A 14,313-nucleotide genomic window follows, 5' to 3' on the forward strand; every position below is an offset into this window, starting at 1 on the left:
TACTCAAGCTGGATGACACCTACTAGTCGGAGGTAGCCCTTGACTCTCTTGGCCTGGTTTTTAACAACCTTATTGACACTGACTATTGCCAGGATGACACGGGGGCCAACAAGGCAATTGAAGAAGAGGTAAATATTATTTCCTCCGACTCAGAACCTTTACCAAGGTAGAAATCTTGGCGGGTAACCCGGAAAGTAAGGTTTTCGCACCCCTTGGCTTATTTAGATCCTCATTTTCTTTTGAAACGACAACAGCATGAGAGCCGCCGCCAGATCCGAGTCGGTGGAGATGACGTCTTACCCTCCGGCTTACCGAACACTCCTCGGAAACACCAGAATGAGGTTCTTTTTAACCTTTAACCCTTGTATTTGTTCAGTGAATTGCCTTCATCACTCAATTTTGATTCCATCTTTGCAGGATATTTCCCGTTCCTCCTCTGGTGATTCATCACAAACTCAATTGTCGGCCTTCAAGACCGCCCCCGGGTAAAGATAACTACCCTTCTTATGTACCTTTATATGCTCATCATTATACTAACTTGTCTAAATCCTTTTTAGCGGTCAAGCAAAACCCAATAAAGCAAAGGTGAAAAAGCCGGCTGAGGATCCGAAAACCACTGAACTGGAGCAGCTAACCCTCGTACCAGAATATCTTGAAGAACCGGAGCAATCAACCTTTATGCCAGAACACGTTGAATAGCCAGAGGACCCTATTTTCAATGTTCAATAGGATTTACCTGAGCCATCTGCAGATGAAATTGCTATTGACCCACCAAGTATTGAGCCGTCAAGCTCAGCTAACCCACCAGAGAAGCACGGTGATGACGTTTTAATCACTGGTACCAGATTTGCTGAACCGGGGAATCCAACTGTTCTGGCAAGACACTCTGCCAAACAAGAAGTTATGGAAAGGCAGAAGGTGAGGTTTGACGTCTCCCACTATGCTCACCTGAGTATTAGCGAAATGCTATCTGGTTATCTCAGTCAAGTGCACTCTAGCCGTGATTCAAAAATTGAGATGGTCAAACAGATGCACCAAAAACATGAGGTACGTTATCTGGCTTATATAAGTTATATACCCTGCCAGCCTCCAAGTCTTCTGATTATGATAAGATTGAATGATCTATAGACTTAGAATACTTAGAAGCCTCTGTCTTAGACTCCCTCCAAGTCCGGTTTGCAACTAAACCGGATGCTTATAGTATTTCAATTTGGATGTGTAATCCTCAAGGGCCGGTTTAATCAGTAGGAATGAGCCGGTCCTACTAGTCATTATGTAGAGGACCAAAATTTAACTGCATATCCTTCATGAGTCATCTAGAACTATCACACCCGGCTCATCTTTAATAAGAGAACAAGCAATATGCATTAGCCCCCAAGTACCAAGTATTATTGTTTGCAAATCACTTGGGACTTATTAGAAAGAGCCAATTCCTTTGAAAAATTTTGTTTGATAGACATTAACCCCCAAGTGCCAAGTGTTGTTTGCTTGCAGAATACTTGGGACTTGTATTTTGTAAACCATCATGAAACTGAACAAACTTATGTTGTATGCAGGCTGCGACCACAGATCTAGAAACTCAATTGTCTAAGGCCAAGACCCGGCTGGCGGCTGAAGAGATTGAGACAAACAAAGTTGAATCCAAATTCCAGTTAAGTGTGTTTGAGGCAGAAAAACTGAAGACCAGCTTCACTGCAGAGAAAGAGGCTTGGGCCAATGAGAAGACCGCCTTGACGCAGCGTGCTGAGAAGGCTGAGGCGGCTCTGGAAGAGGTTACCACTGAACTCACCGATTTAAAAAGTCGTGTGTCTTAGATGGTTTCTGCAATCTTCGGTAAGTTGCCTTGTTGTTTACTCAAAGTAAATATTTGTCATCATAATATGAGCCACCACTTACGCAATTGTGTAAACTTTGCAGGTCCCAGGAGTAGCAATCTGAGCCGAGACACATTGGTCAAGCTCAAGGCGGTTTACACGCTTGTTGAGCAATTGTACACTGGGGCTCAGCGGACTCTTGCCACTATCTCCCCCGCAAATCAAGAACCAAACTTATGAAGTGATGTCTTGAAGAAGCTGTCTATCTTACCCGCTAGGTTCCAAGAAATGAAGCGATCCTATGCTAGAGCCAGAGCTATGACAGCTTTGAGCTGTGCCAAAGCCTAGGTACCCGAGTTAGACCCAGCGGATGTAGCTAGTGGGTATCCCAGCCTCAAGGAAGATGGAACGCTTTTTGATCAACATGACTTCGCTGCTTGTGTTAAGGAGATTCGTCCTCATGTGACAATAATTGCTGAAGAGACCAACCTCACCAAGTATCAGCCGGGTTACGATGTAGACAACCAGAAGATGGCGACTCCTTCATATAAAGTGATGGATTTAATCCTGCCGATCCGTAAGCACACCTTCGCCCCTGACATCAATCTATCTGGTCTGATTGATAATGAGGCTGAATTTGTCGCCCTTCGTGGCTTTGACTGGTCCAAACCCAACTTCCAGACGATGGAGGAGGACGACGAACCGACAAGGGATGAGCCGCAATCTTCACGTCAGCCGGGTCAAGATTCATGAACCGGGGCCGGTTTATCAGCTACTGTTTGTGAGACTAAAAAACAATTATTCTTTTGGGCTCCGAAAGCCTTGTAATAGGCTAGCTTCAAAAACTTCTTGTTCTGCTATGCCATCGTGCATATTGTGCTGTTTATGATACTTCTTTATCCGTCATGCGAGGATATGTTATATGCCTGATGATTTTATTAATCTTGAATCTATTCCTTCATACAACAGATAAAAAGTGTCCTGGAGGTTTACCGCTGGACGGGTTATACTGCCCCAACATGAATTTATCATGATTTATAACCAAAGTCGGTTGAAATAATAATCATATATGATTAAAAACATATCATACCTGTGATGTTTGATCACACTTGTTGGTTTATCAAGCCAGTGCGGTAAGGGTGACAACCCAAAGCTCCAAGCACTTGTAATTTTAGCGATTGCTAGCTTATGAACAAAGTCGGACCGGGTCAATAAACACCGGATATGATTTTTATTTCATACTGGCGACTTATAGTCAAAACCAGACCGGGTCAATAAACACCAGTTTGATGTCATGTATGACTTAGAAGGCATTATAAGCCTTATTGGTTAACCATATATTACTATGAGACAAAAGAAAAAATCTCAAAAAAGATACTCAAATCAACAAACAACAGAAAATCCAAGGCCAAAATATCTTCTTCAATGAAACTAGCATTAGCCACTGGAAGAGGTACACGCTTTCCGTGAGCTGGCACTCACATTACCCAATCGACATTTTAACCCAGATAAGTTCAGTTCTTATTTAAAGATAGACTTATCAGGAGTACGCGGGGTCAGAGTAGCATCGTGCATCACAGGCCGATTTATCCAAGTTTCAAGGAAGGCGGCTTTATCAGCCTGAGTTTCTCCTTGCTTTCCGTAAACCATGCCCTCACATGACAAACCGACATTTTAACCTTAATGAGTTCAGGGTCTTGTTTACAAGATTGACTGTTAAGAGTTCAGCGGGTCAATCAGGATTACCTGATGGAGAAGCAGCTGGCATACAGGCAGGATAACCCGAAAGGGTTATGTCCTCTTTGGTGAATACACCTATGTTTGAACAAAATAACCCCGTGAAGAGGGTAGTAATGCTAAGTTCTCTTTGGTGAATACACCTATGTTTGAACAGGAAGCCCCCAAGTGACTTATTTGTGAGATGTGCTCGTTGGGTACCTATGTTTGAGTTGTGTTGTGCAGAAGACTCTCTTTGGTCCCTTTAACCTGGGTATTAAGCCCCCAAGATTTTTATGTGGCCTATAAGCCGGATCAAAGGGTAATCATAACTTTGCTGTATAAAGCAGAAGCCCCCATGTGACCAAAAACTCATTATTTAGAGAGGAGAAAAAATGACAAAGGCCCTGCTTTAGCAGGGATGCCGGCTTTATTATATCGATCATAATATATACATTGTCTAAATATGTACATTAGAAGAGAAGGTGGCTCATGTGTAGTACGACCTAAGTTGAGCAATATTCCAGGGCCGGCGGGTCTCCTCCTCCGACGTGCGTGAGTCCTCATGGTCTCGAACATCGATAAGGTAATACGACCCGTTGTTTAGATTCTTGCTGACCACAAAGGGTCCTTCCCAAGGTGGGGATAACTTGTGCATATCAGTCTGATCCTGGATAAGCCGGAGCACCAGATCGCCTTCTTGAAAAGTTGTGGTTTTAACCCGGCGGCTGTGATAACGGCACAGATCTTGCTGGTAAATCACCGAACGAGCTGCTGCGATGTCACGCTCCTCATCCAACAGGTCAAGTGCTTCTTGATACGCTCTTTCATTGTCAGCTTCAACATAAGCCGCCACACGAGGTGAGTCATGACGTATGTCACTAGGGAGAACTGCCTCTGCTCCGTAAACCATGATGAAAGGTGTATATCCCATGGATCTGTTTGGGGTAGTATTGATGCTCCACAACACGGAAGGTAACTTCTCCACCCAGCAACCTGGCGTCCTCTGCAAGGGAACCATAAGCCGGGGTTTGATGCCCTTCAAGATCTCTTGGTTTCCTCTCTCAGCTTGACCATTGGACTGAGGGTGAGCCACTGACGATACATCGAGCCGAATATGCTCACGTTGACAAAACTCTTCCATAGCACCCTTAGAGAGATTAGTGCCATTGTCTGTTATAATGCCGTGTGGAAAGCCAAAATGGAAGATCACCTTTTTCATGAATTGAACCGCCATTGCTGCATCACACTTACTAACCGGCTCTGCCTCTACCCACTTAGTGAACTTATCAACCGCCACCAAAAGGTGGGTCTTCTTGTCCTTGGATCTTTTGAAAGGTCCAACCATATCAAGCCCCCAAACTGCAAACATCCAAGTAATTGGAATCATCCTCAATTCTTGAGCCGGCACATGGGCTCGTCATGCAAATTTCTGACATCCATCGCACCTGCTGATCCTCTGCATCAGCATGAGCTGTTAACCAATAAAACCCATGACGAAAAGCTTTGGCCACGAGGGATTTTGAACCGGCATTATGACCACAATCCCCTTCATGAATCTCTCATAAGATCTCACATCCCTCTTCTGGAGAAACACAACGTTGAAACGCCCCTGTGACACTACAATGATGTAGCTCTCCATTAACAATTGTCATTGACTTAGACCGCCAGGTTATCTGCCTAGCTAAGATTTCATCCTCAGGTAACTCACCCCGGGTCCTATAAGCCAAGTAAGGTACTGTCCAATCCAGGATCACGTGAAGAGCTGCCACCAACTGAGCCTCTGGGTCAGGACTAGCCAAATCCTCCTCTGTAGGCAACTTGATGAACGGGTTATGCAAAACATCAAGAAAAACATTAGGCCGCACCGGTTTACGTTGAGAACACAACCGGATTAAAGCGTCCGTCGCTTCATTTTTCCTCCAATCCATGTGCTCAACTTGATAACCTTTGAAGTGACCAGCAATAACTTCCACCTCTCGTCGATAAGCCGCCATGAGTGGATCCTTTGAATCCCAAGTAGCAAAGACCTACTGAGCCACCATGTCTGAGTCACTGAAGCACCTCACTCGGCTTAAGTTCATTTCCTTAGACATCCGAAGACCGTGGAGCAAGGCCTCATACTCATCTGCATTGTTAGTACAAGGAAACATCAAATGGAGAACATAACAGAATTTATCACCTCGAGGGGAGACAAGAATAACTCTAGCCCCCGGGCCCTCCAATTGCCTGGACCCATCAAAGTGAATAGTCCAATACGTGTTATCTGGCTTTTCCTCAGGCATCTGCAGCTCTGTCCAATCATTGATGAAATCCACCAGCACCTGAGACTTAATAGCCGTGCGAGGCATATACTTTAACCCGTGAGGTCCAAATTCAATAGCCCACTTAGCAACCAGGCCAATCGCTTCCCTGTTTTGGATGATATCTCCCAAAGGAGCAGAGCTGACCACAGTGATGGGATGACCTAGAAAATAATGTTTAAGCTTCCGGCTGGCCAAGAACACTCCATATACAAGTTTCTGCCAATGCGGATATCTCTGCTTAGACTCAATAAGCACCTCACTGATATAATAAACCGGCCTTTGAACCGGATACTTCTTGCCTACTTCCTTTCTTTCCACCACAATAGCTACACTGACAGCCCGACTATTAGCTAGCACATATAACAATAAAGGCTCCTTATCAACAGGGGCTGCAAGCACGGACGACTCAGCCAGCTGCTTCTTCAAATCCTCAAACGTTGTATTAGCAGCATCACTCTAGATGAAGTTATCTGTCTTTTTCATCATCTGATATAGAGGGATAGCCTTCTCTCCCAACCGGCTCAACGCCGCAATACGACCCGACAGGCGTTGCACATCATTGATACACGCAGACTTAGATAGTGAAGTGATGGCTTTAATCTTCTCCAGGTTAGCTTCAATACCTCTGTTAGACACCAAAAACCCCAAGAGTTTGCCTGCTGGTACACCAAAGACACACTTGGCCGGGTTAAGCATCATCTTGTAAACCCGGAGATTTTCAAAGGTTTCCTTCAAATCATCTATCAATGTCTCCTTCTCTCTGGACTTCACGACAATATCATCCACATAAGCATGAACATTACGCCCGATTTGGTTATGAAGGCAATTTTGCACACATCTCTGATAAGTCGCGTGGGCACTCTTGAGCCCAAAAGGCATAGACACATAGCAGAAGGCTCCAAAGGGAGTTGTGAAAGATGTCTTCTCCTGGTCCTTAACTTCCATCTTGATCTGATGATAACGAGAATAAGCATCCAAAAAACTCAAACGTTCACAACCCGTTGTAGCATCAATAATCTGATCAATACGAGGGAGATCAAAAGGATCAGCTGAACAAGCCTTGTTTAAATCCGTGTAGTCCACACACATTCACCAAGTGCCATTCTTCTTAAGTACCAGCACCAAGTCAGCCAACCACTCAGGATGGAAAACGTCAATGATAAACCCTACTGCCAAGAGCCGGGCTACTTCCTCTCCGATGGCCTTCCGCCTCTCATCATTAAACCGGCGAGAAACTGTTTAACCGGCTTAAACTTTGGATCAATATTCAGAGTGTGCTTAGCGAGTTCTCTCGGTACACCCGGCATGTCTGAAGGCTTCCATGCAAAGATGTCCCGGTTCTCACAGATGAATTGGATGAGCGCACTTTCCTATTTCAGATCCAGATTAGCACTGATGCTGAACTGCTTGGATGAGTCGCCAGGAACAAAATCAACCATCTTGGTATCATCTGCTGATTTAAACTTTAAAACCGGATCATGCACTGTGGTTGTCTTTTTCAGAGATGTCATATCTTCCGGGTCAACATTGTCCTTGTAAAACTTTAACTCCTCCGTTGGACAAACCGACTCAGCATAAGCCGCATCCCCTTCTTCACATTCCAGAGCTATCTTACGGCTCCCATGTACCATAATGGTTCCTTTGTGACCCGCATCTCGAGCTACAGATACACGTAACACACTCGTGCCATGAATTTGGCATAAGCCGGCCGCCCAAATAGAGCGTGATACGGGCTGTGGATCTTGACCACTTCAAAGGTCAAGTCTCTGACCTAGAGTCATGATCATATCCAAAAACAACTTCTAGAGCTATCTTACCAACTGGATATGCCGACTTACCAGGCACCACACCATGGAAAACAATGTTTGATGGCTTAAGATTTTTAACAGTCAATCCCATGCGATGGAAAGTTTCATAATAAAGGATATTGATATTGCTCCCTCCATCCATGAGTACCTTGGTAAACTTATACCCACCGACCTGAGGCGCGACCACCAAAGCCAAATGACCCGGATTATCAACCTGGGGCGGGTGATCTTCCCTACTCCACACGATGGGCCGCTCCGACCAACGCAGTTAATGAGGAACTGTCGGCTCAACAGCATTGACTGACCTCCTATGGAGCTTTTGATCTCGTTTACACAAGCTAGTGGCAAAAACATGATACTGGCCACTATTCAACTGCTTCGGGTTGCTCTGATAACCAGACTGTTGATGTTGTTGGCCCCCCTGATTACTCTGCTAATTGTAACCACCCTGGTTGTTGTGATTACCTTGATTTTCATGGAACCCAGAATTAGAGCCGCCACCACCATAACCCAGACCGTGAGAGCCGGGCCCAGAGCCGCCACCTGGCCCATGGCTGTCATGAAAAAGATTTGAATTCTTGTACTCCTTCATAATGTGACAATCCTTCCATAGGTGCCCGGATGGTCTTTCTTTCGTACCATGCTTTAGGCAAGGCTGATTTAGCATATGTTCAAGATTGATACCAGATCCTCCAGCCCATGGGGGCGGCTTACCCTTACGATGTTAACTATTATTCTGCGCATTAGTGTTAGCCACAAAGTCAAGACTATTATCAGCATTGCGCTTACCGTTGCCTCCCTGGTTATACTGCTGCCCCTTAGCATTGCTGTTCTTTCTTCCCTTCCCTGGCTTTTCATCATCAAACTCGGGATCCTTGGTACTATCATAATCAACATACTTAACGAGAGCCGCCATGAGTGTCCGCATGTCATTGCAATGACGTTTGAGCCGCCCTAGCTTCTGCTTTATGGGCATGAAACGACAATTGTTCTCCAACGTCAATACTGCCGAGTCGGCATTGATGCGATCCGACGAGTGCAATATTGTTGAGACCCGGTGCACCCAATGGGTCATGGACTCACCTTCTTCTTGAACACAGGAGCCCAGATCCACAATTGACATGGGCTGTTTGCATGTGTCTTTGAAGTTCTGGATGAACCGGGCTTTTAACTCGGCCCATGACCCGATGGAGATGGCAGGGAGCCCCTTCAACCAAGTGCGGGCCATCCCTTATAACATCAGGGGGAAATATTTAGCACATGCGGCCTCGCTAACATCCAGTAACTCCATGGCCATCTCGTAACTCCCAATCCATGCCTCTGGACTTAAATCAGCTGTATAGTTAGGCACCTTGCGAGGACCTTTAAAATCCTTGGGCAGGTGCTCATTACGCAGATCCGGCCCTAAGCATGGTATGCCCAATTTTCTAAAGGTCATAGCTGGCTCCACAGAGGTGGTTGGATGAACCGGAGTTGGTTGACGAGCCGCATACTATGCCGCTAACTCGGCCTCTCGACGAGCTCTCCCTTGATCCACCACATTCTGAGCATCAGCACCACTGCCCATCGGGTTATACCCGCGCGGCGGGTTATGGTTACGTCCACTGCTTGACACCGCCGGCTCATCCAGATGTCTGATGTAACTTCGGCTTGGGCGAGGAGTGGAATGAACCCTATCACAGCTGTAAGAATAAGCCTGTTGCTGAACCAGCACTGTCTGAAGGAGATCTCTAGCCCTTCGTGTCTCAACTGCCGCTGGTGACTCGCCTTCAACTGGGATAGCCGCCAATCATGATGCCGCAGCAATCATGTTATCCAAAGGGTTAGAGTAATGACCAGGTGGCGTCGGCACATGTTGTGGTGGGTTATTGTTATGACGAGGCGGGCCCATCGTGTGCGGCTGAACCGGCGTTCCTGTCCCTAGCGCTTCGACCCGGTTTGCTACTGTCGGGTTACTGGTTCTTGCTCCTGGCGTGTTAAAGAGATTCCTTGCCTCATAAACTGAAGGCATACAAGTCTGATGCCTCCTCCTCGTGACTTCATTGGAAGCGTTCTGATCTAGCACGAGCCGGTAAGATTGTGACTGAATCCGTTGAGCCTGAGCATCCAAAGCGGTTCGCTCCTCGGCCATCCTGGCGTTTTCTGCGTTTAGATCCTCCTTGGTCTGCGCTATCTCATCACACAGTTTTGTGATTGCCGCATTATGCTGATATTTATCCGCCGGGTTAACCACCGCTATTAACAGTGTTGTCAGCTTATCTAGCAAGTCAGTTAAAGCTTGAGTCGGCGGGCGCTCAGGGCCTCCTGCCCCGGCAGCCACTGCTGACCTGGAAACCAACTCCGCTGCCGTAGATGAATGCTGCACGGGCTATGTACCGTCCACGAAGATTGCAACCCGATTCGGCGGCTCACAGGGGTCCGGAATACTGTCGCCATCGAAACAGCCCCCAAGGCGGCCGCCCGGCGGTTGATACAATGACTTTGTCTCACCGGTGGATGACTCGCCATCAGAGTAGATGATAGTCTCATCACCAGACGTTGGCTTGTCCTCAGATTCCACTCCATGGATAAATCCCACGAAGGCACGATTCATGGCAGGCCGAACCCGAGCGGGTCTCGCACGCCGAGCCGTCTCGACGATGTCGGTGCAGATGTCTGGCTCAGGGCCCGGTTCGCCGATCTTGCCAATGAAGACGTGGATTCCACCGAAGGGGACCCGGTACCCGTACTCAATTGAGCCGGCCTCGGGGCCCCAGCCCGTGTCGTCGATGTAGAGCTTGCCGTGGCGACTCTTGGTCATCCGGCCCACAGCGTATCCCTTGATCCCTTCGAAGTTTCCCTTTAAGAACTCGAAACCATCGTGTGATAGCCCCACGGTGGGCACCAACTGTCGTGGAATTGTCACGGCAAATGTCCTAGTGTGAGAACTTAGTCGTGGATCCATCGCGTTGAGGTTAGCTTAAAGTGGTTAATCAGGAAAAAGGACACGAGGAGTTATACTGGTTCGGCCCCTTACGATGAAGGTAAAGGCCTAGTCTAGTTTGTAGCTGGTATTGCTAGGGTTTCGATGAGAAGGGAGCGAATACGCTTGACCTGGATCTCGATCTGTTGTTTCCTGTCCTAAGCCGCTGCTAGGTCGTCCCCTTATATACACGGGTTGACGCCATGCGGCCCTTAGAGTCCCGGCCGGCTTATACAATGTATCTGGCTTGGTGCCTGTTCTTACATACCTTACAATACAAGCTTTACATACATGGCGGTTTATATCTATGGGCCTTAAGCCGCCTTCGGGTCTGGGCCCTCTACTAAGCCTACCTATGAACCGCCATATGATCTTGGGCTTCATTGTGATGAAATGTCACAGGGATGACCCGGCCCCTCCTGGGCGGGTCATGCCTAATAGTTATATCCCCAACATTGTGTCTACCGGGTTAGTTGCTTAGTTTAATTTCAGGGTGCTTAGTTTTATTTCAAGGGTGTGTTGTGTTGAGCCCCCAGCAAAACTATGTTATCTTCTTTCTCATTACTTTAACTCTTCATTACGTACATACTTGTATTTCTTATAGTTCATCTTGTAGTTGGTAGTACTACCATTCGTTTCTTCACATTGTATACGTACTATATATGATATAGCCAACATCATATAGCCACCAGTTAGCTATACTATTAACCAAGCTCTAAGCATGACACATACACAAAACACTTAAATGATAGAAGTAATTCTAAAAAAAACTTAAATGAGAGATGTTTACCCATTTCATGCAGGAGTTTAGTTGTCAAAAAATTAAATAGGCATGCTAATTTCTTTAATAGACTTTAGCACACGATCTAAGCACGTACTAGCTTTTTTAATAGTACTATGCATAATTTGGCGATGAACGCTCTATATATGTACCACCTTTTTTCTTAATTTCATCTTGTTAGGTTTCCTCCATGGCGCAATCCATACTACTACTGTACAAAAGTACATTTAAAAGGCTAGAGGGCGAGGCAGTCTCGTCTAGTCGGTTTGACGAGAGGCGAGTGCCTTTGTGATTTGACGGCTCATTATTGCTGGAAGGTGGGGCCTTTTGATTTAATTGCTCGTATAATTGTTGCCAACGACCCGAGGAGGAGCAAAGAACTGTGCGATATACTCTAGTTTCCACTGGAGTATTAGTACAACGGAGGAGCGCGAAACATGGCAGGCCAGTGCGATATGGCGATAAAAATGATCTAATTTGATACTCATCGATCCCACGACACCGCTCATCATTAGCATTGTTCTATTCGTGCCTCACAGAGAACATGACACATGCGGTGAAACACCCGAAGAAAAAGAAGAAACACGGGAGAAAAAGAAGAAGGAACATTACCCCTCCCCCCCCCCCCAAAAAAAAGAAGGAAGATGCAGACACAAGTCTGGGGCGCTGCTCTCTACTTCATGAAGGGTTGCTGGTCACGGAGTCCTAACCGCTTCTTCACTTCCACAACCTTCATCTCCTCACGCATCTCCTCCGCCATCTTCTTCATTTTGTCCATGACACATGATTTCTTGAGGTGAGCGTTCATCATCTCTTCCACACTCGCATTATGTACCTTGACAGCAGTTGGGTGCTCGATGCGGTGCTTCGCCAACTCCTCATTCTGTTCCATGACAAGGGCATTCAACATCTTCACTGAGGAACTCCTCTTCTCATGCAACTTCTTCCAGCCGGTGTTCTCCTTCTTCAGCAGGTCGAGCTCGTGGCGGAGCTTTGCCTTGTCCTCCCAAAGTTGCATGATTTCATTGGTCGCCTTCTTACCCGAGGCAATGCTATCCTTCAACAGCTTCACCAAGCTGGCGGTCAACTCCTCCTGGTTATTGAGCCCAGCGGGCATGTCGTTGAGGCTCTCCTTCAGTAGCTTCACCAAGCTGTCGGTCCTCCTTTTGCTTATTCAGCTGAGCAGACATGTTGTCGAGGGATAATGACTCTAGCACCGCCAGCTCGGCATGGTTGCCTCCGCGGCTAGGGCGCTCCTGGGAGCCCTCGCCTGCCCATGAGAGATCTTTCGAGGCCTCTGCGAGGCGGTGATCCCTCTTTTTTTCCGCGGCCTTGGTTGCCGCTCCCTTGTTACTAGTAATTGTCGACCTAGAGCTCTGCACACCGGCCATGGCAAGGACAGACGAACAAGATAAACTTATGAGGAGGAAGGTAGAGTAATTTTCAGCTAGGTAGTTCTTCTTTTTATAACCTACTAGCACTAGTACTAAAACCTGCATAGTGAAAACACGTCCAGGTTTGATACGTAGGTGTGAACATGTTTGCACTCAATTATAGCATGGTAGTAATACTTTGGAATGTGATGGGAACAAGCTAAAGATTAATTGATAGTTTTGGTTTCGAGGCCAGAAACCGCTCCCGATGAGTTTCCTAGAACACAAACCTCAACTAGTACTGCTCAAATGCGCTCGCACAAGTCAGTGATGTAACTGGCCATACATATCAAACAAAGCCAATGTGTGTCCCTTTGGTGAGACGTGTGTCTGACCGACCCTCTGTTGGTGCGATCAACAGTCAAGTATTACGGGATGGAGACTTCGTGGTTGTGGCTTCAGGTGATTGTCACGACCAAGCATTCAAAAACTCGTGACAAATCAATTACCATCTTTTTCCGAACGACCAAGTATTTTCAGAGAAATACAATACATATAGATGGAGTTATTGTCACGGTTGGAAACCTCCATGGGGCCGCAAGTTCACTCCAGCAGCAACCGAGTAAGCCAATGCATCGTTGGCAGGGAAGGAAGGCAGCTCACATCGCCTACGATGCATCCCCAGCGCTGCCACCCTAGCTGGCTCCACAATTTGGCTTCTCCTACCACCCATTTGAACTGTTGCACCGGCTGCTCATCCCATCCTGCGGGCATGCGCGTTCTTTCCTCCATAGTCGACCCCATGTATATGATCACTGCTTTTAGCCACAGCTAGAGATCAATGCGACGCAGATAGATGCTGACATCCCTCAGCACCTCTCCCCTGAGATCGACTTGCGCCTCCGCCTTGTGCTTCGCCAGGTGCAGCTCCTTCAAACTTGTCTCCAATCGATGCGATGCTTTCTTGATCTGATTTGCCCCATGCTACCCCCACCTGAAACACAACCCTGGCATGTCCTACGGCGCCACCGATCTATGATTCCAGAGCAATGGATCCCCTCTAGAATAGATGTGGGTTTCGCTCATGTGACACCCTGGATTTTAGCCCATTCATTTTCTTTTGTTTTTCTTTGGATTTTTGAATTGAATTGGTTTTCTGTGGCTTTGTGGTCCTGAAACCTAGGAAGATCATTTCTTCTTAGGCTCCCAAGTGTCTTGTCATCCTCAAAACCATCTCAAGATCATGTCATTTCCCATCTTGGACCAATCCCAATATTCTTTTATTGGGAATATTCCTTTTTCTATTAAAGGAATAATCCTTTTTGCCCTAGGTTGTGAAGCAACCTACCTTTTTGTCATCCACAAAATACCCAAATAATTCTTATAAATTGTTTGGATCATATATGCCCCCAAATATGTCCAAAATTTCCTTGCCTAGCCCAAAAATAATCCATCACTATTCATTCTTCAATTCTGTCCAGTGTGGCTTTTTGTGAAGTGCCACTTATCTTTTCTTGATTGCTCCCAATCTTTTTGGGCACTCTTTCATATCC

The sequence above is a fragment of the Triticum aestivum genome, chromosome 3A (genome assembly GCF_018294505.1).
Source record: "Triticum aestivum cultivar Chinese Spring chromosome 3A, IWGSC CS RefSeq v2.1, whole genome shotgun sequence".
NCBI lineage: Eukaryota > Viridiplantae > Streptophyta > Magnoliopsida > Poales > Poaceae > Triticum > Triticum aestivum.